This window comes from Lontra canadensis, unplaced genomic scaffold, assembly GCF_010015895.1.
Source record: "Lontra canadensis isolate GAN:19392208 unplaced genomic scaffold, GSC_riverotter_1.0 scaffold4, whole genome shotgun sequence".
NCBI classification, from domain to species: domain Eukaryota; kingdom Metazoa; phylum Chordata; class Mammalia; order Carnivora; family Mustelidae; genus Lontra; species Lontra canadensis.
In genome coordinates, this window is record NW_022630998.1 from 10,448,158 (window position 1) to 10,475,069 (window position 26,912).

Genomic DNA, 26,912 nt, shown 5'->3' on the forward strand with positions numbered 1-26,912 from the left:
TGTTGCTATGACAAATGTCAGAAAAATTACTATCAGTGCTTTTTTCTAGGATTTTTATGGTTTCAATCTCACATTTAGATCTTTAATCTATTTTGAATTTATTTTTGCATATGGTATAAGAAAGTGGTCCAGTTTCACTCTTTTGCATGTAGTTTTCCAGTTTTCCCAACGCCCTTTGTTGAAGAGACTGTCTTTTTCCCATTAGATATACTTTCCTGCTTTGTAGAAGATTAATTGCCCATATAATTCTGGGTTTATTTCAGGTTTTTCTATTCTGTTCTATTGATCTATGTGTCATTTTTTTATGCTGATATTTTGATTACTAACAACTTTGTAATATACCTTGAAGTCTTAAATTTTGATGGCTCCAGTTTTGTTTTTCTTATTCAAGATTATTTGGCTACTCAGGGTCTTTTGAAGTTCCAAACAAATTTTAGAATTGTTTGTTCTAATTCTGTGAAAAATACTGTTGGTATTTTGATAGGGATTGCATTAAATCTGTAGATTGCTTTGGGTAGTGCAGACTTTTTAACAATCATCTTCCCATTTCTTGGTGTCATCTTGAATTTCTTTAATCAGTTTTATAGTTTTAGAATAGGTCTTTCACTTCTCTGGTTAAGTTTATTCTTAGATATTTTGTTGGTTTGGGGTGGAACTGTAAATGTGGTTGTTTTCTTAATTTCACTTTCTGCTGCTTCATTCTTAGTGTACAGGAATGCAACAGATTTCTACACATTGATTTCATAGCCTGTGACTACTGAATTCATTTATGATTTCAAGTAGTGTTTTGGTAGAATCTTTAGGGTTTTCTATATAAACCATCATGTCATCTGCAAATAGTGAGTTTCATTTGTTTCTTACCAAGTTGGATGTCTTTTATTTCTTTATGTTGTCTAATTCCTTTGACTAGGAATTCCAGCTCTGTGTTGAATAAAAATGGTGAGAGTGGACATCCGTGTCTTGTTCTTGACCTTGGTGGAAAAGCTCTCATTTTTTTCTCATTGAGTATGATGTTCACTATGGGTTCTCCATGTAGAGCCTTTATTATGTTGAGATATGCTACTTCTAGACCTACCTTGTTGAGTGTTTTTTTTTTTTAATCATGAGTAAATTTTGTACTTTGTGAAATGCTTTTTCTGTATCTATTGAAATGATCATATGGGTTTTATCTTTTCTATTGTTAATGTATAATTCTGGGAGAAAAATATTGGTTCAGTTTACACTTGAATCAAGCACTGACCGAAATTACTTCAACCCTTGAACCACTCAGTAAAGCCATTTAATACATTCATTTTATTTTATAACTTCAAATGAGAATAGAACCAGTAAGAGATGAAGAGCACAATAAATGAAATTAAAAATAAACTTGATAGAATATAGTGTAGGCTAGAGGAAGGAGAAGAATGAATTAATGACCTGGAGGACAGCATAATGTAAAGTGAGCAAGCTGAGTAAATGAGAGGGAAAAAATCATGTATGGTCTTAGGGAACTCAGTGACCCTATCAAGTGTAATAACATTCATATCATAGGGATCCCAGAAGAAGAAGAGAGAGAAAAGGGGGAAGCAAATGTATTTGAAGAAATAACAGTGGAAAACTTTCTTATTCTGGGGAAGGACACGGATATCCAGATCCAGGAGGCACAGAGATCCCCTCAAAAAATCAATCCAAGGAGGTCCACACCAAAATACATAGTAATTAAATTAGCAAAAGGTAAAGATAAAAAAAAAATTAAAGCCACAAAAGAAAAGAAGACAATTACGTATAAGGGAAACCCCATAAGGTTAATAGTGGATTTTTTTGTTCTTTTTTATTTTTTTTTTTTTCAAGCAGAAATTTTGCAGGCCAGAGGGAGTGGCATGGTCAAGTCAGAGTGCTGGAAGAGAAAAATCTACAGCCAAGAATATCCAGTAAGACTATCATTCACAATAGAAGGAAAGATGAAGAGTTTCCCAGACAAACTACAACTAAAGGAGTTCAGGACCACTAAACCAGCTCTGTAGGAAATATTAAAGGGGACTCTGAGTGACACGGAAAGACAATAAGCAAGAGTAAGGGAAGTAGGAAGCACTAAAGCAGTAAAATTAAGTGTATCTATAAATATCAAGAAGGGACTCACAAAATAAAAAAATGTAAAGTATGACACTATATGCCTAAAACATGGAGAGGGGAGGAGTAAAGAATGAATTCAAACTTCAGTGACCATCAACTTAATATAGACTGCTATATGCAGAAAATGTTGTATATACATAAACCTAACGGTAACTACACATCAAAAATCAGTAATAAATATGCAAAGAATAAAGAGAAAGGAATCCAAGTATATCACTGAAGAAAGCCAACAAATCACGAAAGAGAGCAAGAAAAGAAAAGATCAGAGAAAACCTACAAAAACAACAACAAAACAAGCAATAAAATGGGAATAAATACAGATCTATCAGTAATTACTTTGAATGTAAATGAACTAGGTGCTCCAATCAAAAGAGGGTGACAGAGTGGATAAAAACAAGATCAGTCTATTACAAGAGACTTATTTCAGATCTAAGACACTTGCAGATTGAAAGTGAGGGGATGGAGAAACATTTATCATGCAAATGATGTCAAAAGAAAGCAAAGACAGCAATATTTACATCAGAAAAAGTAGACTTTAAAACAAAAGCTATAACAAAAGACAAAGAAAGACATTGTATAGTAATAAAAAGGACAATCCAATATGAATATATAACAATTGTAAATATTTATGGGAGCACCCAAATACATAAAACAGTTAAAAACAAACATAAAGGAATAATTGATAGTAATACAATAATAGTTGGGGACTTTAATATCCCAGTTACATCAATGGATAGATCATCTAAACAGAAAATCAACAAGGACACAATGGCTTTGAATGACACACTAGATCTGATGAATTTAACAGATAAATTCAGAACATTACATCCTAAAACTGCAGGGTACACATTCTTTTCAAGTGCAAATGGGACATTCTTCAGAATAGGTTACATATTAGATCACAAAACAAGTCTAGACAAATTCAAAAAGATCAAAGACATGCCATGCATCTTTTCTGGCTATAATGCTGTGAAACTAGAATCAACCACAATAAAAAGTCTGGAAAAAGCAGAAATATATGGAGGTAAAATAACATGCTACCAAACAATGCACCAAGCCAAAAAACAAAGAGGAAATCATAAATTATATGGAAACAAATGAAAATGTAAATACAAAGGTCCAGAATCTTTGGGATGCAGCAAAAGCAGTTCTGAGAGGAAAATATATAGCAATGCAGACCTACCTCAAAGAGCAAGAAAAATCTCAAATAAATAACTTAACTTACATTTAAAGAAACTAGAAAAAGAAGAACAATCAAAAGCTAAAACCAACAGAGTGAAGGACATAATAATGATAAGAGCAAAAATAAATGATATAAAAATAAAAGTAAAAAATAGATCAATGAAAGTCAGAGCTTGTTATTTGAAAAGAATGACAAAATTGATCAACCTCTAGCCAGACTCATGAAAAAAAAGAAATAGAGAGGGAAAGAGGGAGAGAGATAGAGGATGCAAAAAACAAAATTACAAAGGAAAGAGGAGAAATAACCAACATCACAGGAATACAAATAATTGTAAGGGAATATTACAAAAACTTATATGCCAACAGATTGTACAACCTAGAAGGAATGGACAAATGTCTAGAAACATATAACCTACTAAAACAAAAGTAGGAAGAAGTAGAAAATTTGATCAGACTGATTACCAGCAATGAAACAGAATCACTAATCAAAAACCTCCCAAAAAACATGGCCAGGTTTTTGAGCAGCACTGAGTTCAGAACATATGTTCTCAAAACCAGTTTAATTGTCTGATCCCAGAGAACCTGTGTTATTCTTTTGTAGTCACTCTCTCAAAGGCCATCCTTGATTCTCAAAATTTAGTATGCCTTGGTATAACCCAGAAGAACTTGTGGAAAATGCAGATTAATGTACACCATCTGTGAGTATCCCTATAGGTATATGTTGAGGTCATTTGAGAACCACAGTTGAAAATGTTAAGATAGACATCACCATTTCCAAATGTTAACTATTAAAACCTTGGGTAGACTACCTAAAAACTTTACACTTTATTTTTTTAAAAGATTTTATTTATTTATTTGACAAAGGGAAACACAGGGAGAGAGAAACACAAGCAGGAGGAGTGGGAGAGGTAGAAGCAGGCTTCCTGCCGACCAGAGAGCCTGATGCTGGGCTCGATCCCAGGACCATGGGATCATGACCTGAGCCAAAGGCAGACGCTTACCAACTAAGCCACACAGGTGCTCCGAAAGCTTTACACTTTAAATACACTTGATTTTAAGCACTTAAAGCACTTGATATTAATCACCTAAAATGCATGAAGAACCTCAATTCTGTCATGTTTGCCTTCAAATCAGAAAATTGGACAAAGATGGACAAGCAGATCACCTCCCTCCAGAATAAAGCAAAGCATATTGTTCTCTCCCTCAGGACAACTTTAAAAGATGAGAAGAACAAATAATACAGTGCTGCTTTCTCCTCCATCAAGAAACTTGCAGTCTACTAAAGGTACTAAGACAAGTTGTAAGTAACTATAGTCAAATAGAGAAATTATACAAACAGGGCTATGGGAGCTCAAAATAATGGAAATCACATTCAACTTAAGGTTGTCCTATAAAAATCAATGTTTGGCACGTATGCTTCTCTTTTGATGGCTTTTATTTGTTTTTAATAACTATACAAGTCAGGCACTCAGCATGAGGTACCAGTGTGGTATTAGTTTCCTTAAACAGAGACTTTACAGAGATTAACATTATTTACATTCTTTGGATCTGAATCTAATAGAGGCTTAACATTCACTTCTTGAAGGTGTACCTACTACCTGAGTTCTTCTTCAATATTTAAACAACCAAGTGAAAAATATTGAGGAAATTCATTAATTAGCCAAGGAATTTATAAATGGTCAAATTCTCAACTAGAAGGAACAGTGGCAGAAGAAAGAAAGAAGTGGAAAAATAAACCGAGACCAAAAGAAATAGAGTAGACATATTATATAACAATGTACTTGGTAGACCATTGGACATAGACTGCAGAAAATGGGATGAAATTTAAAATTAAGGTGATACCACATTCTCAGACTAAAACAGCCTCAAACTAAAAGTGAATCATCATATTCAGAACACTGATTCTGTGTGTAGTGAAAGAGATATGCCACATGTCCTTTAAAATTGTAGAAGCAAGGGATATATTTCCATCAACGAATGAACTTTTATGTTTTTAACATTGGCTTTACTAGTTTCTCAACAATTAATGCTTAAGTTATCCAAAATTTTAGCTGAACTTCAGCTAATAAAGCAGAATTAAGAAGAGGAGAAATGAAATGATTAGCACACCTACTGACTCCAGAATATGCAAAATTTTCTTTGCTTCTTATTGTTAGTTTGGGTTAATATGATTTTATCTTTTATTGGTCACATATACTAAGTTAAGATCTTTGCAGATGATATGATAAAACATTTAAAGACTCCACCAAGAACTGTTAAAGCTAATAAGTTAATTCAGTAAATTTTTAGGACACAAAAATCAACAAAAATCTGTTGTGTTTCCATATACTGACATTGAAATATCTGAAAAAGAAAACAGTCCAAATTACAATAGCATCAAAAGCAATAAAATACTTCAGAATAAATTTAACCAAAATGGTGAAGGATCTGTATACTAAAAAGTATAAGACTTTGATGAAACAAACTGTAGAATAATTAATATTTTTTAATGTTCATACTACCCAAAGCAATCTACAGATTCAGTGTAATCTCTATGAGAGTTTCAGTGGTATTTCCTCACAGAAATAGAAAAAAATCGTAAAACATATATGGAATCTTAAAACTTGTATGGAACTGAATAGCCAAAGTAATTCTGGAAAACAGGAACAAAGCTGGAGGCATCACACTTCCTCATTTTAGACTATACGACAAAGCTATATTAATCAAAACAGCATCATACTGGCATAGAAATAGACACATAGATCAGTGGAACAGAATTTAGAATCCAGAAATAAACTCCCACAGCTATAGTTAACTAGTATTTGGCAAGTGAACCAAGAGTACTGAATGAGGAAAGGATAGTCTCTTCAATAAATGGTGTGGGAAAAACTGGATAATCATATACATAAGAATAAAATGGACCACTATCTTATATCGCTCACAAAAACTAACTTGACATTGATTAAAGGCTTAATAACATAAGGCCTGAAACAGCAAAATTCCTAGGTTGTGACAGAAATTTGGGTGATATGACACCAAAAACACTAGCACCAAAAGAAAAAATAAATTTGGGAATAAATCAAACTAAAAAACTTGATATAGCAAAAGAAATAATCAACAAATGAAGAGGCGACCTACAGATATTTGCAAACCATCTGTCTTTCAAAGGGTTAATATCCAAAATGTAAGAAACAACTCAATTCCAAAAAGACAAATAGTCTGGCTAGAAGATGGTCTTGATGACCCAAACAGACATTTTTTCCAAAGAAGACATACCAGTTGCCAACAGGTACATGAAAAGTCATTCAACACCACTAATCATTAGGGAAATGCAACTCAAAACCACAATGAGATGCCACCTCACATCCCTCAAAGTGGCTATCATCAGAAAGACAAGAGATCACAAGTGGTGGCAAGGATGTGGAGAAAACAGAATCTTTATGCACTGTTGTGAGATTATAAATTGGTACAGCTACCATGGAAAATAGTATGGTGGTTTTTCAAAAAATTAAAAATAGAATTACCATATGATCTAATAGTCCCAATTTTGGGTATATATGTAAAGGAAATGAAATCAGGGTCTTAAAGAGATATCTGCACATCCATATTCATTATGGCATCATTCACAATAGCTAAGATAAAGATGTGTTTACAATGGAATATTATCGAGCCAAAAGAAAGAAGGAAATCCTGCCATTTGGATGGTCTTTGAGTGCATTATGCTAAATGAAATAAAGTCAGACAGAGGAAAGATAAATACTGTATCATTTCACTTGTATGGAGAATTAAAAAGCTGAATTCATAGAGACAAAGAATGGTGTTGCCGGGGGCTGGAAGATGGCAGAAATGATGAGATACTGACCAAAGGATACAAGCTTTCAGTTATAAGATGAGTAAGTTCTGAAGATACAATGTACAGCTTTAGTGGCCATAGTTAATAATACTATGATATATACTTGAAAGTTGCCAAGAGAATAGATCTATATGTTCTCACCACATACACACACAAAAGGCAATTATGTCAGGTAATGGAGGTGTTAAGTAACTCTATAGTGGTTATCATTTCACAATACATACGTGTGTATCAAATCATCATGTTGTACCTTAAATTCACACAAAGGTATATGTCAGTAATACCTCAATGAAACTGGAAAAAAAACAAACTATATTGTATATAAATATTTAACTGGGGGGGGCACCTGGATTGCTCAGTTGGTTAAGCACTTGGATCTTGGTTTTGGCTCAGGTCATAATCTCAGGGTTGTGAGAGCCCTGCATGGTGGGCAGTCTGCTCAAGATTCTCTCTCCCTATCCCTCTCCCCTTTCCCCCTGCCCGCTCTCTCTCTCTCTCTCTCTCTCTCTCTCAAATAAATCTTTTTTTAAAAAAATATTTACCTTGGTACTTTTATATATATAGTTCATATGCACACTGTAGAAGATACTTGTAAAAATAAGTACACTCTCTAAACATTGCCATGATACTAATTTTTTTTTATATTCCTTAGGAGTTCTTACAATTTTTTTTTGTTCTTTTGCTATGATATACTCTCTCATATTCTCAGTTTACCTTTTATAATACTGACAGAGGTTTTTTTAAAATAGTTCAAAAAATCGTTTTCACGTTGTTTAATTAAAATAGGAAATAAAACCCCACAGATAGCCCCTTCCCCTAGCAGGCACACATCAGTTCAGTGAATGATTGATTGATTTGTATTAGTTTCAGGGGTAGAATTTAGTGATTCATCAGGTATATATAAAACCCAGTGCTCATTGCATCAAAACCACAATAAAATACCACTTCACTCCTGTCAGACTGGCTAAAAGAAACAACTCAGCAAACAACAGATGTTGGCAAGGATGCAGAGAAACAGGATCCCTCTTACATTGTTAGTAGGAACACAAACTGGTGCAGCCACTCTGGAAAACAGTATGGAGGTTCCTCATATTCTCAGTTTACTTTTATTAATTCCACAGACATTCCACTTTTTTTGAGATAGTGTCCTTATTGCCCCACTTTTTGAAGCAAGTATATCTTTTTTTTATCTTTCAACACCCACATGAATATTTTTAAGATTTAGATGAAAATTTTCTTTACCATAGAAACACTTATAGGTAGGCATTCTAATTTGAATTATGCACAAATGATTAGACATTTCTGTCAACATCACCAAAACTCAGGATATATTTTAATCAATTTAGCATTTTTATATCCATTTTCCAGAATTGATTTTATAGTTTTTTTGTATATATATGTATAAAAAGTTAAAATGCATAAACACTTGGCAAACTCGGTCAGAATTTTCTTATCATCTAAAATTACCTTAAAGTTAACTTTGTCATGATCCCGAATCACTTCAGTATTAAAACTCTAAATGTAAATCAGAAAAACTTTCAATTGATTAATAGTTATTAAAAATGATTTAAATGTCACTGTCTAACTGAATATTTATATTCAAAGACCCTAAAAATTATATAATTTAAATACTGCATCTATGAAAATACACTGAAATATAAGAAAATAAAGGACAACTCATTTCTCAGGATCAGTTCTTTTTTATCACTATTTTTCTGCTACTTTAACAAACACCGGAGATTTTTTTCAGTTTTTGTCTAAATAAAAGGAATACCTTTTAAAGACAACTGCAAAACAAATGAGAAATTCTAGCACTCAACTAGTATGAAAATGAAAGAATACATAGATGGATTATTGTACTTATTTCCTGACTTTGTTTAAAACAAACAAAAACTGCCTTTTATCTTATAAAAAGTGTCAAATTTCTCCTGATATTTAAGAAATAGTAATTCAATTAGTGAAGAAGTATTATTTATTACATTTCAAATAGTCTAGATATAAGTATTCTACTTGTGTTTTTTAAAGGTAGTCTTAAAAGTTGAGCATTTTAGTTATGATAAAGCATCTCTATAGTCTGCATTCTTCATGCACATTCTGCTGTTGTCAGGCAGTTACTTAAATAAAAAGGGCATAGTTCCTGAGGCACATGAAATTCTGGTAGGACAATTAACACATTTTAGAGCTTATACAAGATATTTGTATGTTATATTTTGAACACTGTTTCCAAACATTCCTCAAAGTAGACCCAAATGAGGATTTTGCCAGTATTTTATGCCAGTGTCCATTAAAATACCAAAAAGTTTTATTTCAGTCATCAGTTTAATTGAAGATAAACCTTAGTCTACTTTTTTCCCAAAAATAATATGAGATGGGGAGGTATAGATTCAGAACTTAATTTGAGTGCTAATGAAATAATCCATTTTTGTTCTAAAAACATCTCAATATTACTGAGATGTAGTTTCCTTTTATTAATTTCTTTGGAAAGAAGCTATGACCCTTCCTTAATAGAAAAGCAAAAGTAAAACAAAACAAAAACATAATCATCTAAAACATAGGTTGTATCAAACAACTTTAGACAAATTATAATTTGGGGCCAGAGTGAGTAGACAAGCTAATTTCAACTAATACTTTTGACCAAACAAAACAATTATATATGACATGAAAGTGCCAAAAGCATTTTAATTACTTTCCATAGTTAGAAAATTTCAGGCTGTTTATGTACTCAAACTTTCATTGATCTTTGTTTTCTCTCTATAATAACCTTATATCTTGAATATGTCTTCATTTAAAAAAAAAAAAAAAAGGCTTGGGGTGCCTGGGTGGCTCAGTGGGTTAAAGCCTCTGCCTTCGGCTCAGGTCATGATTCCAGGGTTCTGGGATTGAGCCCCACATCAGGCTCTCTGCTCAGCAGGGAGCCTGTTTCCTCCTCTCTCTCTGCCTGCCTCTCCACCTAACTTGTGATCTCTGCCTGTCAAATAAATAAATAAAATCTTAAAAAAAAAAAAGGCTTGATCTCAATGTTCAAGATAATGAAGGAAAAAATTACCTTTAATTTCTCTTCTCCTACTTGTATTTACCTAGGTGATATAATTACTAAAGGAAAACTTGAGCAACAGGTCATTAAATATGTCCGATATAACGTTGGATGCATTTAGACATGAGGATGAAGATTGCTGTAGTGAAGGAAGTCCCAGAACATCTCTTATTTAATGTGACAGAAATCCACTCATATCAAGTTTTGCCACATTTCTGAATCATTTTGAAAGGCAATATTGATGGAGGCCTGTTCCATTTTTCTCTTCATGTTTTCTTGGAACTTGATCAGACAGTATCTCTATTCAAAGTGGATATATAATGCCACTATAAATAGGATCTTCTTTTCCCTTCCACCGCTGAATTACATCCCTGTAATATGTGATGTATAGTGTTGAGATACACTGACGCAGTTAATGGAAAGTGACAGAGACAATGAGATAGTAAGTTCTATAAATGTGGATGTGAGATGGAAATCTATATAAGTTGAATTCCAGCAAGGCATTTTCATTTCCGCTTTTGTTTATCTAGAAGAGATATAAACACATAGGTCAGTATATTTTCCTATTAGCTGTAAGTCTTAAAAAATACATATAAAATATCATAATATTTGAAAAACTGTCTTCACCTGGTATTTTTTAGAAGTCACCTAATTAATCCCTAGCCAGTGTAAGATTTTGCTAATACTAGGAATTCAGCATTTACATAGGTTATACTTAGAGTCTATCAGTGTGCCTGTTGAAATGTATCATTTTGGGGAAAATTTAGATTATTCCTTATAATATTATTCATATGGCAGAAAGTAAGGTCATTGGTCTACTAAATCCATCTATTGCAATATTCTTGATGCATTAAATAAACACTGTATTACTTGAGAGTATATCAGATTTATAAATTGGTGTCATGAATATCTAAATAAGAAAATATCTAGAAAATAAATAAGATAAAGAATATCTAAGTAAGAAGATATTATTTAGATCAAATCAAATCTCAAGTATAGCTACACATATTAGAAGATTTTTTAAATGGTATTATAGTTGGCCTTTGAAAAACATAGGGGTTAAAGATGCTGACATGCCTGCATAGTCAAAAATCCACAGATAATTTTGACTCCCTCAAAACTTAACTACTAATAGCCTACTGTTGACTAGAATCTTTACTGGTTACAGTAGATTAATATGTATTTTGCATGTTATATGTATTATATACTGTATTCTTAGAATAAACTAAGCCAGAGAAAAGAAAGTGCTATTTAAGAAATTTTTAAGAGAAGGAAGTACATTTTCAGTACTGTACTATATTTATCAAAAAGAGTCTGTATATAAGAGGACCTGAATAGTTCAAACCTGTGTTGTTGAGGGTCAACTATAACTCAACAGAGAAATAACCAGCCAGTTGTCAAAGCATTAAGTTGTATTCACAAATATAAATAGTGAGATATAATAGACATTGAATCAGCATTTGGTATAAAAACAGGAATTGGTGCAAGATTGAGATTTCAGGGGGAAAAAATAAGATAGTTTAAAGAACCAATAGTAATTCTTCTTTCTGTTTGGTCTTTGAAAGATAGTAATAGAAAGTAAATAGAATCTTGGGTGTGGTTAACTCAATAAGTTCATTTGACCTAATAAATGGCCCAATGTAATATTTATAAAGTTCCCTACAAAGGGAATGACTCCCTGTAGATCTTCAGTAAGAACTGGTTCATTTACCCTCTAAGTTTAGGAAATAAAGTAGAGCACAACATGTCAACTGCCATTCTTTTTTTTTTTTTTTAACATGTATTATTTGCCTCGGGGGTACAGGTCAACTGCCATTCTTAATCATAAACACTTTCTCTGTTGTTTATAAGATTGTGAAGACAACAATAATTCTGTTTCCATATTTCCTCCTTAACTGTATTTGATGCCCTTTATAAAATGAGGTTTTGTGAAATAGCCAATTTTGCTTTGATTAAGATTCTTGGTTTCTCTTGGTTAAGATTTCATTGGATTATAGATGAATTTTGAGAAGAATTAGTATCATAATAAGGTTTATGTCATCTCATTAATAACTATTGTATATAATTATTGAAATAAATTCATTTCTAATTCTAAAGATAAGCTTCATTTACTTGAGTTCAGTTTGTGGTGCATTTTTACAAGTATTGGTGAATTTTCATGGCTCAGTCTATTGATAACAGAAAGGTACCTTAGTTATAGCTATTCAACTTCTTGTAAATTAAGGAAAGGAATTTAGACATGAAATAAGTTAACATGAATTTTAAAAACATTAGAACAAATTTATATGTTAGTCTTGCAATTTTAGTTTTAGGAATTTATTCTAGAGACTGTAAGAAATGAGAATGTTCATTTCAGTATTGTTTGTATTAGTCAAAAAATAAGTACCTGAAGATCACCAAATTATTCAACAGAAGAGAATGGTTAAATGGATTATAATATACCTATACACCATAACATTATGTAGTTGATAAAATGGGTGATGTACATGTGAATGTTCTGGTGAGAAAATATTAAGTTGCAAAAGGCATGAATTTTGTGATCTTCTAAAAACTACAGGCATAGATCTATACATATTCTCAAAATTGTTAATCTTTTTTTTTCTTTTAAGATTAATTGATTTTAGAGGGGGCTGTGAGTGGAGGCAGGGGCAGAGGGAGAGGGATAGGGAAAATCTCCAGGTGTCTCCTCTCTGAGTGTGGAGCCCTACTCAGGGCTCCATCTCACTATTCCAAGATCATGATAGGAGAGGAAAGAAAGAGTTGGACGCTGAGCCACCCACACACCCCTCAAAAATGTTAATCTATATCCCTACTTAAAGCATGGTGTCTCAAGAAATATTTTACTCTTTAATTTGTACACTATAAACAATTTTTATTTTTTGCCCATTGTTCAGATAGTATTTGGCAATACTGTTATATGTAAATGGAGAAATTAATGGACAATTGTTAGTTGTTGGAAGTCTTATAATTAAATAAGGTCCATCACTGAGGGAAAAATAAATCTCAAACAATAGTGATTAAGTACATAGCTAAAGGAATATTTTATTCCTGATAAAATATAAATGCAAGCAATGTCATTTTTCTATTTTTTTAAGTAAAGTTAACTGATTTTAAAATTGGATATGAAAATTCTTCCCTGAATATAAGCCTTCTCAAATTGTGCAATAAATAAGGTATTTGAAAATCTGTTATGAACAATAAGGGACGCCTGAGTGGCTCAGATGGTTAAGCATCTGGCTTCGGCTCAGGTCATGATCCCAGAGTCCTGGGATTGAGTCCTGTACTGGATTCCCTGCTCAGTGGGGAGTCTGCTTGTCCCTCTCCCTCTGCCTGCTGGTCTCCAGCTTGTGTATGCGCGCTCTTTCTCTGTCAAATAAATAAATAAAATCTTAGAAAAGAGAGAAAGAACAATAAAAGATTTAAGATTTTACCCTATTTATAAGCTAAATGGTTCGCCTGCCACATTTTTTAAGTATGTTCTCAGAAGGTGCCTGCAGGACTTCCAGATGAGAGCAAAAGACTGTTTCTCACATAACAGCAAGAAGTGTGAACACCATATTTGCATTGGTTCCTCTGGCATTTGAAGTCCTATTCAGCCATTAGGGTACAGAGGTACCCTAATATGTGCCTGCACTCAGGTTATGTTAGGTTACGTTATAGATTATGTTATAGGGCAGAAACCCTGAGTTTAGAAAAACCAAATAATTTACAATGAACAATAAGCATGCCTGTTTGCTCTGAAAGGAGATGCACTCTTAATATCCCAAGATTGTTTGCTATACAAACATCTTTATACATGTTTCTGTTTGTTAGATGTTTAGAAATATGAGATCTTTTGAGAAATGTCTCCCAACAATATCTACCCCTTGTTTCTGTACTGTCTTGGGATTGTAATTTTTTTTTTTTTTAATGACTAAACCACTTTATCAGGCTCTGTAATTAACCTGATGGTCAGAGACTGGGACCTAATCCATTCAGTTGTCTTATTCAGCAATTTAATTAAGTTTACACCAATGGGACTTCAAGCTGCATGGTGGGACCAACCTGTATTATTTGTTTCAACCATGCCTTCAAGTGTCTCAGACCGAAACTGTCAAGAAATTCCATAAACTATCAGGGTCTAACTTAAGATACTAGCTGGCTTTCTCCATCTAATTGTCATGTCTATATTGACCTTTCCTCTTGGTGAAAGTATTCATCCAGCTAGAGCAAGATGTATCAGAGAATATATATACTTAACTTGTTTCACAAAGGGGACAACTAAGGTAATTCTCTCATCCACAACTGTCCTGGTTAGTGAGCTTAGTGAGCTGAGTCTGAGTTGAATAGCTCCCATGGCTGAGATTATTGATCTCTTTAGGTAAAGTTATAGACACATTTCATTATACCTTTTCTAATTGTATAATTCCCACTATAAAGACAATTCCCTGCACTATGTATATGATATGAAGTTAGTACTCCCTCCCCCAGAAATTATCTAAGTGGCCCAGAGCTGCATAATTTAGATGAGATTTTTCAGTGTCTGAGGGCTACATGATCTACAGGTGGTGTCTCCTTAAAGAATTGCAAGTCTGTTATGACTACTGTTGAAGTGCACATCACTATTTTGGGAAAGGAGGCAAATTAATGCCTGGCTCACACATAAGAAATATAGTCCCAAGGATGAACATTTTGCACCTGGAAAGAAATTGTGATTTAGAATTGTTGGGGTCCTCCAAATGGACCTACATAAGCAAAGTCACAGTTGCCTCCAATGCCTCCGTTGTTAATGGTGCACCTCCCTTGCTACTGGTAAGTCTTTAAAGTCCCAGTTCGGTATGGGTAACTGAACTTACCCTTTGTTCTTGAGGTATTTTTAAGGGAAGTTAGACCAACCTGTCCTTGTGCATTCCAATAACCAGGTGGTATTTGCCATGGGATATGATCATCCCATTTCCAATGGGATGATTAAGCCATGTTATATTACTTTTCTATTGTAGCATAATAAATCACCACAAACTTAGCATATCAACCATCACACACTTATATCATAGTTTCTTTATATGGGCATTGTGGGCACAGCTTATCTGGGTTCTATGCTTCACGGTCTTGATAAGAGGTAATTTAGGTGCTATCTAGGTCTATCTTCACATCAGAGGCTTCACTGGGGAAAGATCCACTTTCAAGCCTGTATTTGTTGCTGGTAGAATTCATTTATTGTGGCTGTATAACTCTGTATAACTGAAGTCCTCCTCCTCTTCTCCTCCTCCTCCTTTTCCATCTTCTTTTTTTTTTGTTTGATGACTGTTGGCTAGGAGCAGTTCCTTGCCACATGGCTCTCTCTGTGGGCCATCTCATCTTCTTTAAGCCAACAAAGGGATTTTCTCTGCTCATGCTACCAGAACAGTCTTAATATATCTATTAGCATAATCACTGGAGTCATAGCCCATTACCACTCCTATATATTGTAACCTAATCAAATCAGAGTCATCTCATCACTTTGTCATATACTGTTGTTTAGAAGCTAGTTTCAAAACCCATTTCACTCAAGAAGAGGAAAGTCAATGATAACACTAGTAGGGGAGGGCATAGAGTAGAAGTCAGCCTATAATTCTGCCTACCACAGGAAAGAGGGTGGGAAAAAAAATTGATTGTTTATTTTATTTTAGTTCATGAGGAGGACTGTAGAGATGGCTCTCTACAGAGAGATGAGGGAACTTTCCTAAAACTAATAGACCTATTATGTACCTAACATAAGTCTTTATGGGGAATTTGGCAAACAGTGTACATAACTTGTTACTTCTTTCTTTTGTTACTTCTTTCATGGCCCTATGATCACTGCTAGGAATAAGAGGAGATGAATCCTTTCTGGGGACAACTGCATTTATATGACAAAAATGTATTATCAAGACCAGAGAGAGATAATGGAGATAAGTCAGAAATCTTTCTGAGTGATATTTGAGGAGACTGTTCCAGTACTCAACAATACCAGATTCTTATGTATATTAGGTACTGTGGAAGTTCCGTTAAAGGACACTCAGACCATTGTTGAATAGTTTGCAAGAAATTCATACCCTTTTCAGACTGCAAATGACCCAGAAAGTCAGATATTATACAGATTAATGGTAAGGGCCATAGTTGTATGGACAGCATTAGCTGATTAAACTGGAACATCACTCCTCTAACATGGAAAATTGGAGGCATAGAGTTCCAGTCTGTGACGATGGATATATTGCAACACCTAGACTGATGATAGATCTAAGTACAGCAATGTTTAGCGCAGCTTCAGTCAGCAGGTTGGTTTCAGTCATTCTCATCAGAGAACAGGTTCTTATTATGGGCAGCAAATAGTGAGTAGTTTTCTAGGGCTGCTCTAATAAATTACTATAACCTAAAGACTAATTCCTCAGTTCCCATTCACTAAGACATTGGGATATACTTCTTCCTAGCTCACTACTAGGGCAAGAACATGCACTTCCACATCCCAGGGAGTCATATTATATTCCTTGTCCCAGACCAGGAGGCCCTCATTCTTCCTTTTTTAGAAAAACATTTCTGTCAACATCATATTCTCAATGCCAATCTGTCAAGATTGTGAAAGTTCTGAGATTGTATCCTACTTGCAAGCTAACATGTTAGCCTGACACAGTTTCATGGATGCTGACTGAGACTGCTAGGTAGAAAGGATTTTATTACTCACATCACAACAAGCATCATGAGTATTAGTGCATTTTGGGTCAGTTCTACTTGACCTTGAGTCCCATGAAATAATGTAGATGTGTTCAGACTTATGTCTACATGTGTAATGGTTTGCATTACAGGTAGAATCCATGAGTTTGGGAAGCCTGAATCTTTCTTAATGGGGACTAATCATGTCTGCCCTTTGCTCCAGAGAAATACACTATCCCTGTATTTCAAGGATGTTTGTACAGCAAAAACAGTTGAAAAGATAGTTCAGAAAAAAAATTTAATACCTCTGCAAGATATATGGGAGCTGGAGAGACCCATGTAGAATTGTCTCACAGCAAAATCTAGTGCACTGAATTCAGGGTCATCTTTTATACAATGTAATTTGTGGAAATGTCGTTTTTATTGTTCTATAATATATTGAATTCAAGCATGTTTTCAACAAAATTAAATATTCAGTACTAGTCCAAGTCATTGAATTGTCATGACCATTCCATAACAGTTGACCGACCATATTTTGTAGAGTTAAAAAAAGTGTCTTTATTAAGATCACTCAGATGATATTGATACACAGGGAAAAATAATTTTGCTTTTTTAATTTAAAATGTTTATGAGATATAAAAATATTAACACAGATACTTCAGCTTTTTAATTTATAGGGGCTATGAATTTTGCTGCATCAAATTAAAAGCTTATAATTGAAGGAAAAGTTCTATAAAAGTAAAAAACCAAGCAAAACTAATAACATACATTTGATAAAGTACTAATTATAGACTCAATGCCCTCTTTCCAAATAATGGCATTTTTAGTCTCAATAAAAATATAAAACTGAAACTGATACTCAACTGTAATGCTTTCTCTTTGGCAAATACTTATTTTGGTAATGGAACACTTATTTCCAAAAAAACAAATTTCTCAATAGAAACAGGTTAACTAGGGAAACCTGCAGTAGTGTTTACCCACTGGAGGTATGCAAGAAGAAGCTCTTGAACATTTGAGATTTATCTTAAGTGAGAATGCTTAGATCAGGTAAAGATTAGAATTAGTAATTTCTTAGTATGTATCTTAGTGTGCATTGTGTCAATTCTTTCTTGATTTTATGATTCTAGCAGAAACCTTTAGCATGCATTTTATTGGTAAAGTACTAAATAAAGATTCAAAGGTAACTAATTTTCCTTAGAGTTGTAACCAAGGATATATGAGACTCCAGTAATATGGGGAACACCTTTCCAAAGTTTAAGTTTTAGGAGACTATATTTAAAGAAAAGAATCAAATTACAGTCTATCATTGAGGAAAACATGTATTTAATATACTAATAATTATTAAATATTTTTGGAAATTCAATAGGTTAATTAACATGAAACTCAGAAAGTTTTTTTTAATTTTTATTTTTTTCTTATTTTTATAATCTTTGATTTTTTTTCCAGTGTTTCAAAATTCATTGTTCATGCACCACACCCAGTGCTCCATGCAATATGTGCCCTCCATAATACCCACCACCAGCTCACCCAACCCTCCAGTCCCCCTCCAAAACCTCAGTTTTCTTCTCAGAGTCCACAGTTTCTCATGGTTTGTCTCCCCCTCCGATTTCCCCCAACTCTCTTCTCCTCTCCATCTCCCAGTGTCCTCCATGTTATTCCTTATGTTCCACAAGTAAGTGAAACCATATGATACTTGACTCTCTGTGCTTGACTTATTTCACTCAGCATAATCTCTTCCAGTCCCATCCATGTTGATACAAAAGTTGGGTATTCATCCTTCCTGATGGAGGGATAATACTCCATTGTATATATGGACCATATCTTCTTTTTTTTTTAAATATTTTGTTTATTTATTTGACAGAAAGAGATCACAAGTAGGCAGAGAGGCAGGCAGAAAGAGAGCGGGGGAAGCAGGCTCCCTGCTTGAGCAGAGAGCCCGATGTGGGTCTCGATCCCAGGACCCTGGGATCATGACCTGAGCTGAAGGCAGAGGCTTTAGCTCACTGAGCCAACCAGGCACCCCCGACCATATCTTCTTTATCCATTTGTCCTTTGAAGGGCATCTTGGTTCTTTCCACCATTTGGCGACTATGGCCATTGCTGCTATGAATACTGGTGTACAGATGGCCCTTCTTTTCACTACATCTGTATCTTTGGGGAAAACTCCCAGTAGTGCAATTGCAGGGTCATAGGGAAGCTCTATTTATAATTTCTTAAGGAATCTCCACACTGTTTTCCAAAGTGGCTGTACCAACTTGCATTTCCACCAACAGTGAAAGAGGATTCCCCTTTCTCCACATCCTCTGCAACACTTGTTTACTGTCTTGTTAATTCTGGCCATTCTATCTGGTATAAGGTGGAATCTTAATGTGGTTTTGATCTGAATCTCCCTGATGGCTAATAGTGATGAACATTTTTTCATGTGTCTGTTAGCCATTTGTATGTGTCCATTCATGTCTTGTGTCCATTCACGTCTGGACATATGAAGTGTCCGTTCATGTCTTCTGCCCATTTTTTGACGTGATTATCTATTTTGTCTGTGTTGAGTTTGAGGAGTTCATTACAGATCTTGGATATCAGCCCTTTGTCTGTAGTGTCATTTGTGAATGTCCTCTCATATTCCATGGGTTGTTTCTTTGTTTGGTAGACTGTTTCCTTTGCTGTGAGATATAAATCTTGATATTGATGAAGTCCCAAAAGTTCATTTTTGCTTTTGTTTCCTTTGCCTTTGGAGAAAGAACTCAAGAGTGTCATAGAGCAGAAATTTACAAGACAACCTATAGAGAAAAGGACTTCACAGGCAACATGATGTCAATAAAAACATGTCTTTCAATAATCACTCTCAACATGAATGGCCTAAATGCTCCCATAAAAAGGCACACGGTTGCAGACTGGATAAAACCACAGGACTCGTCCATATGTTGTCTACAAGAGACACATTTGGAACCTAAGGATACATCCAGACTGAAAGTGAAGGGTTGGAGAATCATCTTTCATGCCAACCGGCCTCAAAGGAAAGCTGGGGTAGCGATTCTCATTTTCAGATAAATTAGATTTTTTTAGATAAATTAAATTTTAAACTAAAGGCTGTAGTCAGAGATAAGGAAGGACACTATGTCATTGTTAAAGGGTCTACCCACCAAGAAGATCTAACAATTGTAAATATTTATAGCCCCAATTCGGGAGCAGCCGACTACATAAGACAACTGTTAATCAAGGTAAAGAGTCATATTGATATGAATGCATTAATAGTAGGAGATCTTAGAAGTAGGTCTGTCAGAAGTAGACAGATCATCCAAGCAGAAAATCAATAAAGAAACAAGAGCATTGAATGACACATTGGACCAGATGGACCTCATAGATATATACAGAACATTCCACCCTAAGTCGACAGAATACTCATTCTCAAGTGCACATGGAACTTTCTCCAGAACAGACCACATACTGGGTCACAAAACAGGCTCAACCGATACCAGAAGACTGAGATTATTCCCTGCATACTCTCAGACCACAATGCTTTGAATCTAGAACTCAACCACAAGAAAACGTTTGGAAGGAATTCAAACACTTGGAAGCTAAAGACCACCCTGCTTAAGAATGTTCAGATCGGGGGCACCTGGGTGGCTCAGTGGGTTAAAGCCTCTGCCTTCGGCTCAGGTCACGATCCCAGGGTCCTGGAATAGAGCCCTGCATCGGGCTCTCTGCTCAGTGAGGAGCCTGCTTTCTCCTCTCTCTCTGCCTGCCTCTCTGCCTACTTGTCAAATAAATAAATCTTTAAAAAAAAAGAATGTTCAGATCAATCAGGAAATCAGGGAAGAACTTAATTCATGGAAACCAATCAGAAAGAAGACTCTTTGGTCCAAAACCTATGGGATATGGCAAAGGCGGTCCCAAGGGAGAAATACACAGCCAACCAAGCCTCCCTCAAAAGAATTGAAAAATCCAGAATACACCAGCTCTCTTTACACCTTAAAGAGCTCAACAACAAATTAAGCCAACCCCACACACCAGAAGGGAAATAATCAAGATTAGAGCAGAGATCAATGAGACAGAAACTAGAGATACAGTAGAACACACATCATCAATGAAACTAGAGGGTGGTTTTTTGAAAGAATCAACAAGATCGATAAACCATTGGCCAAACTAATCCAAAAGAAAAGAGAGAGGACCCAAATTAATAAAATTATGAATGAAAAGGGAGAGATCACGACTAACACCAAGGAAATAGGAACAATCATCAGAAATTATTATCAACAGCTATATGCCAATAAGTTAAGCAACCTAGACGAAATGGACGCATTCCTGGAAACCTATAAACTTCCAAAACTGAATCAGGAAGAAACTGACAACCTGAATAGACCAATATCTAGTAACGAGATTGAAGCAGTGATCAGAAGCCTCCCCAAAACATAAGAGCCCAGGACCTGACAGATTCCCTGGAGAGTTCTACCAAACATTCAAAGAAGTAATACCTATTCTCCTGAAGCTGTTTCAAAAAATAGAAACAGAAGGAAAACTTCCAGACTCTATTTATGAAGCCAGCATTACCCTGATCCCCAAACCAGGCACAGACCCTACCAAAAAGGAGTATTTCAGACTAATATTCCTCATGAATATGGAAGCCAAGATTCTCAACAAGATCCTATCTAACATGATCCAGTAGTACATTAAAAAGATTATCTACCATGACCAGGTGGGATTTATCCATGGGATGCAGGGGTGGCTCAACATTCGCAAATCAATCAATGTGATAGAACAAATCAAATAGAGAAGAAAGAAGAACCACATGCTCCTCTCAATTGATGCAGAAAAAGCATCAGTTGCTTTCTTATACACCAACAATGAAAATATAAAAAGAGAAATGAGAGAATCAATTCCAATAAATAAATTGGAATAAACCTAACCAAAGAGGTAAAGGATCTGTACTTGAGGAACTATGGAACACTCAGGAAAGAAATTGAAGAAGACACAAAAAGATGGAAGAGCATTCCATGCTCAGGGATCGGAAGAATAAACATTGTTAAAATGTTTATACTGCCTAGAGCCATCTGTACTTTCAATGAAATTGAAAGAAATTGAAGACACAAAAAGATGGAAGACCATTCCATGCTCACGGATCAGAAGAATAAAGATTGCCTACAGCAATCTATACTTTCAATGCCATCCTGATCAAAATTCCACTGGCATTTTTCAAAGAGCTGAAACAAACTATCCTAAAACTTATATGGAACCAGAACAGACCCCAAATTGCTGAGGAAATATTGAAAAAAAAAAAAAAAAACTGGGGACATCACGTTACCTGATTTCATGCTTTACTACAAAGCTGTGATCACCAAGATAGCATGGTACTGGCACAAAAACAGACACATAGTCCAGTGGAACAGAGTAGAGAGACCAGATGTGGACCCTCAACTCTATGGTCAAATAATCGTCCACAAAGCAGGAAATATAATACAATGGAAAAAAGACAGTCTCTTAAACAAATGCTATTGGGAAAATTGGACAGTTATGTATGGAAGAATGAAACGTGACCATTCTCTTACACCATGCACAAAGATAAACTCGAAATGGATAAAAGTCTTCAATGTGAGCCAGGAATCTATCAAAATCCTAGAGGAGAACATAGGCACTAACCTCTTCGACATCGGCCACAGCAGCATCTTTCAAGATATATCTCCAGGGGCGCCTGGGTGGCTCAGTGGGCTAAAGCCTCTGCCTTCAGCTCAGGTCATGATCCCAGGGTCCTGGGATCGAGACCCACATCGGGCTCTCTGCTCAAGCAGGGAGCCTGCTTCCCCCGCTCTCTTTCTGCCTGCCTCTCTGCCTACTTGTGATCTCTGTCTGTCAAATAAATAAACAAAATATTTTTTTTTAAAGAAGATATGGTCCATATATACAATGGAGTATTATCCCTCCATCAGGAAGGATGAATACCCAACTTTGGATCAACATGGATGGGACTGGAAGAGATTATGCTGAATGAAATAAGTCAAGCACAGAGAGTCAAGTATCATATGGTTTCACTTACTTGTGGAACATAAGGAATAACATGGAGGACACTGGGAGATGGAGAGGAGAAGAGAGTTGGGGGAAATCGGAGGGGGAGACAAACCATGAGAGACTGTGGACTCTGAGAAGAAAACCGAGGTTTTGGAGGGGGACTGGAGGGTGGGGTGAGCCTGGTGGTGGGTATTATGGAGGGCACATATTGCATGGAGCACTGGGTGTGGTGCATAAACAATGAATTTCGAAACAGTAAAGAAAAAAATAAAACAAAATTTAAAAAAATAAATAAAAATATAGATATATATATTTAAAATCATTCACTAGGTTAATGAAAATTGAATTCATAATATGTACTGCTCCATACCCAATGGAATGTCTAAATTTTCAAGAATCGACACCACCACATATTGGTGAGGATATGGAGTAGGTAGAACTGAAATAGAACTTAAACTTTCTTTTCAACAGGAAATTGAATTAATTGGTATATTTATACAATGAAATACTATTTGGCAATAAAAAGAATGACTAGTGGTATATAAAACAACATGCATGGATCTCTAAAAGAGTGTGCATAGAAAAAAGGAAGACAATATGATTCCATTTATATAAACTTGAGAACCAGGAAAACTAATATGTGGTGTTCAAAATCAGAATAGTGGTTGCCTACAGGGATAAATGTTGACAGAAAATGGATATAGGGGAACGTTCTGTGATAATGGTAATGTTTGATATTTTCACTGGATACTGTTTACACAGGCATATTAAGTTCTCAAAATTCTTAATATGTGCATTAAGATGCATGCATTTAACATTATATAATTTTTACCTTAGTAAAACAATAAAAGCCCTGGCAATACACCCTTGGACTTTAAAGAACTAGAAAGAGTGAACATATACTGGTTAAATTTAAGATCCACAAACTTTATAGCAATTTGTCTGGTATACTTTAAAAATAATTATGTAGCCTATTTATTTTTCTTAGAATAGTTCTGATTCTCATCAAAATTCAAGCTTTAAGGCTGAAAGGAATAGAAAAATGACTGAGGACAGCTTCAACCATTCCAGAAATGAAAAGAGGATCTATGGTAATACCGTTGTTCTTTCCTCAATAGATTATAAGAAAGGTAACCAGAATCCCATTTCTCACAAAAGATGTGAGAAAAAACTTAAACTACAGAGCACATTTACATGAGGTCAGAAAAATAGTTTTCTGATATTATATTTGGTATTAACCAAGCAAATTCCCAAAATGATTTGGTGATTATCTTTTTCTGAAGATCCTACAAAGAAAGGACTATTTCATACAGTTAAGACGCCATTCTACATATGGATCTGCAGTTTTTTTTTTAAAGGACTTTATTTATTTATTTGACAAAGAAAGAAACAGAGGTAGTACAAGCAGGCAGAGTGGCAGGCAGAGGAAGAGGGAGAGGCAGACACCCTGCTGAGAAGGGGGCCCAATGTGGAGCTAGATCCCAGGACCCTGGGAGCAGGACCTGAGTCCAAGGCAGATGCTCAACATGCTGAGCTACCCAGATGCCCCACATTCTGCAACTTCTTGATATCCCTTTCAATTCTGTGACTGTGGCTACCTAGGGATAAATAAATGTAGAAACAGAAAGCATTAAAGCATTTGCGACTCCACAGCTTCTGGGCATAATTCATGCAGTAGAAATAAGACAACTGAATTTTATGCCTGAGTAAAGGTAGGTTATGTGTCCCTTAAGTCCAAAGTGACACAGTATAAATGAATTGCTCAATTTTTAGAAATATATCACCTAAAACACTGGTGGGGTTATGGAAAGGCATATTCTTCCTAAATGTCAAAATATATAAATATTCATAGCATAGTCATTGTAGCCTACATTTTAACACATTGTCTACTTTATACCATTTGAGTGAGAAACTTATAAGAAGAGTTACTCATGTAATCATGATATCACATAGTAATGGGGGATAAAAGTCCCTAAGATAAAAATGGACACCATCATAGATACTTCCAGAGAAGGTCTATTTTCTTTTTTTTCTAAATGGCTTTATGTGCTCAAAGTTTTTGTAACCTGTTTGTTTGACATCTAAAAACATTACATTATTTCATGAAACAGACAAGTGAAATCTACACAAGGTCCACACAGTTATTCTTTATCCTTTAGTAGAAAGAGAAAAATCCAAAACAAAAAAACTGAAGGACTACAGAATATCTATCACACCTTGGAAAATAATATTGTATTAAAAAGGGATTTTTTTTGGCTTCAATAAATAAGTGACCTATTACTAAAAGATTGAATTAACATTGATTAAAATAACTTTTTGGAAACTAAAGGACAGCCAATGCTGGTACAATACAATTATTGCCATTAACTTAAATGATTTCTTGGAACATCTATGCGTTCGTAATGCTGTCAAAAGTAATATGAGTGTGGTGCATGCATGCACCCTCTCTGAGCATGCAACCTTTAAGTCATTACTAAAAAATGTATATCTTATTTGAAATAATAAAATAGTCTATATATTAAGTAAATTATCGAAATCTTATTTGAGATTAACATAAACCCATCATTGTGAAAATGAGGGGTAAATGCAAAACTAAGGAGAAAGTTTAAGGAAGCACACCAAGAGATTCTCTATCGAAATATTTTAGTCTGATTTTTAAAAAGCCTCTGACTTCATAAAAAGGCTAGAAGTTTTCCTTCTGTTTCTATTTTTTGAAACAGCTTCAGGAGAATAGGTATTACTTCTTTGAATGTTTGGTAGAACTCTCCAGGGAATCTGTCAGGTCCTGGGCTCTTATGTTTTGGGGAGGCTTCTGATCACTGCTTCAATCTCGTTACTAGATATTGGTCTATTCAGGTTGTCAGTTTCTTCCTGATTCAGTTTTGGAAGTTTATAGGTTTCCAGGAATGCGTCCATTTCGTCTAGGTTGCTTAACTTATTGGCATATAGTTGTTGATAATAATTTCTGATGATTGTTCCTATTTCCTTGGTGTTAGTCGTGATCTCTCCCTTTTCATTCATAATTTTATTAATTTGGGTCCTCTCTCTTTTCTTTTGGATTAGTTTGGCCAATGGTTTATCGATCTTGTTGATTCTTTCAAAAAACCACCCTCTAGTTTCATTGATGATGTGTGTTCTACTGTATCTCTAGTTTCTGTCTCATTGATCTCTGCTCTAATCTTGATTATTTCCCTTCTGGTGTGTGGGGTTGGCTTAATTTGTTGTTGAGCTCTTTAAGGTGTAAAGAGAGCTGGTGTATTCTGGATTTTTCAATTCTTTTGAGGGAGGCTTGGTTGGCTGTGTATTTCTCCCTTGGGACCGCCTTTGCCATATCCCATAGGTTTTGGACCAAAGAGTCTTCTTTCTGATTGGTTTCCATGAATTAAGTTCTTCCCTGATTTCCTGATTGATCTGAACATTCTTTTTTTTTAAAGATTTATTTATTTGACAAGTAGGCAGAGAGGCAGGCAGAGAGAGAGGAGAAAGCAGGCTCCTCACTGAGCAGAGAGCCCGATGCAGGGCTCTATTCCAGGACCCTGGGATCGTGACCTGAGCCGAAGGCAGAGGCTTTAACCCACTGAGCCACCCAGGTGCCCCCGATCTGAACACTCTTAAGCAGGGTGGTCTTTAGCTTCCAAGTGTTTGAATTCCTTCCAAACGTTTTCTTGTGGTTGAGTTCTAGATTCAAAGCATTGTGGTCTGAGAGTATGCAGGGAATAATCTCAGTCTTCTGGTATCGGTTGAGCCTGTTTTGTGACCCAGTATGTGGTCTGTTCTGGAGAAAGTTCCATGTGCACTTGAGAATGAGTATTCTGTCGACTTAGGGTGGAATGTTCTGTATATATCTATGAGGTCCATCTGGTCCAATGTGTCATTCAATGCTCTTGTTTCTTTATTGATTTTCTGCTTGGATGATCTGTCTACTTCTGACAGACCTACTTCTAAGATCTCCTACTATTAATGCATTCATATCAATATGACTCTTTACCTTGATTAACAGTTGTCTTATGTAGTCGGCTGCTCCCGAATTGGGGCTATAAATATTTACAATTGTTAGATCTTCTTGGTGGGTAGACCCTTTAACAATGACATAGTGTCCTTCCT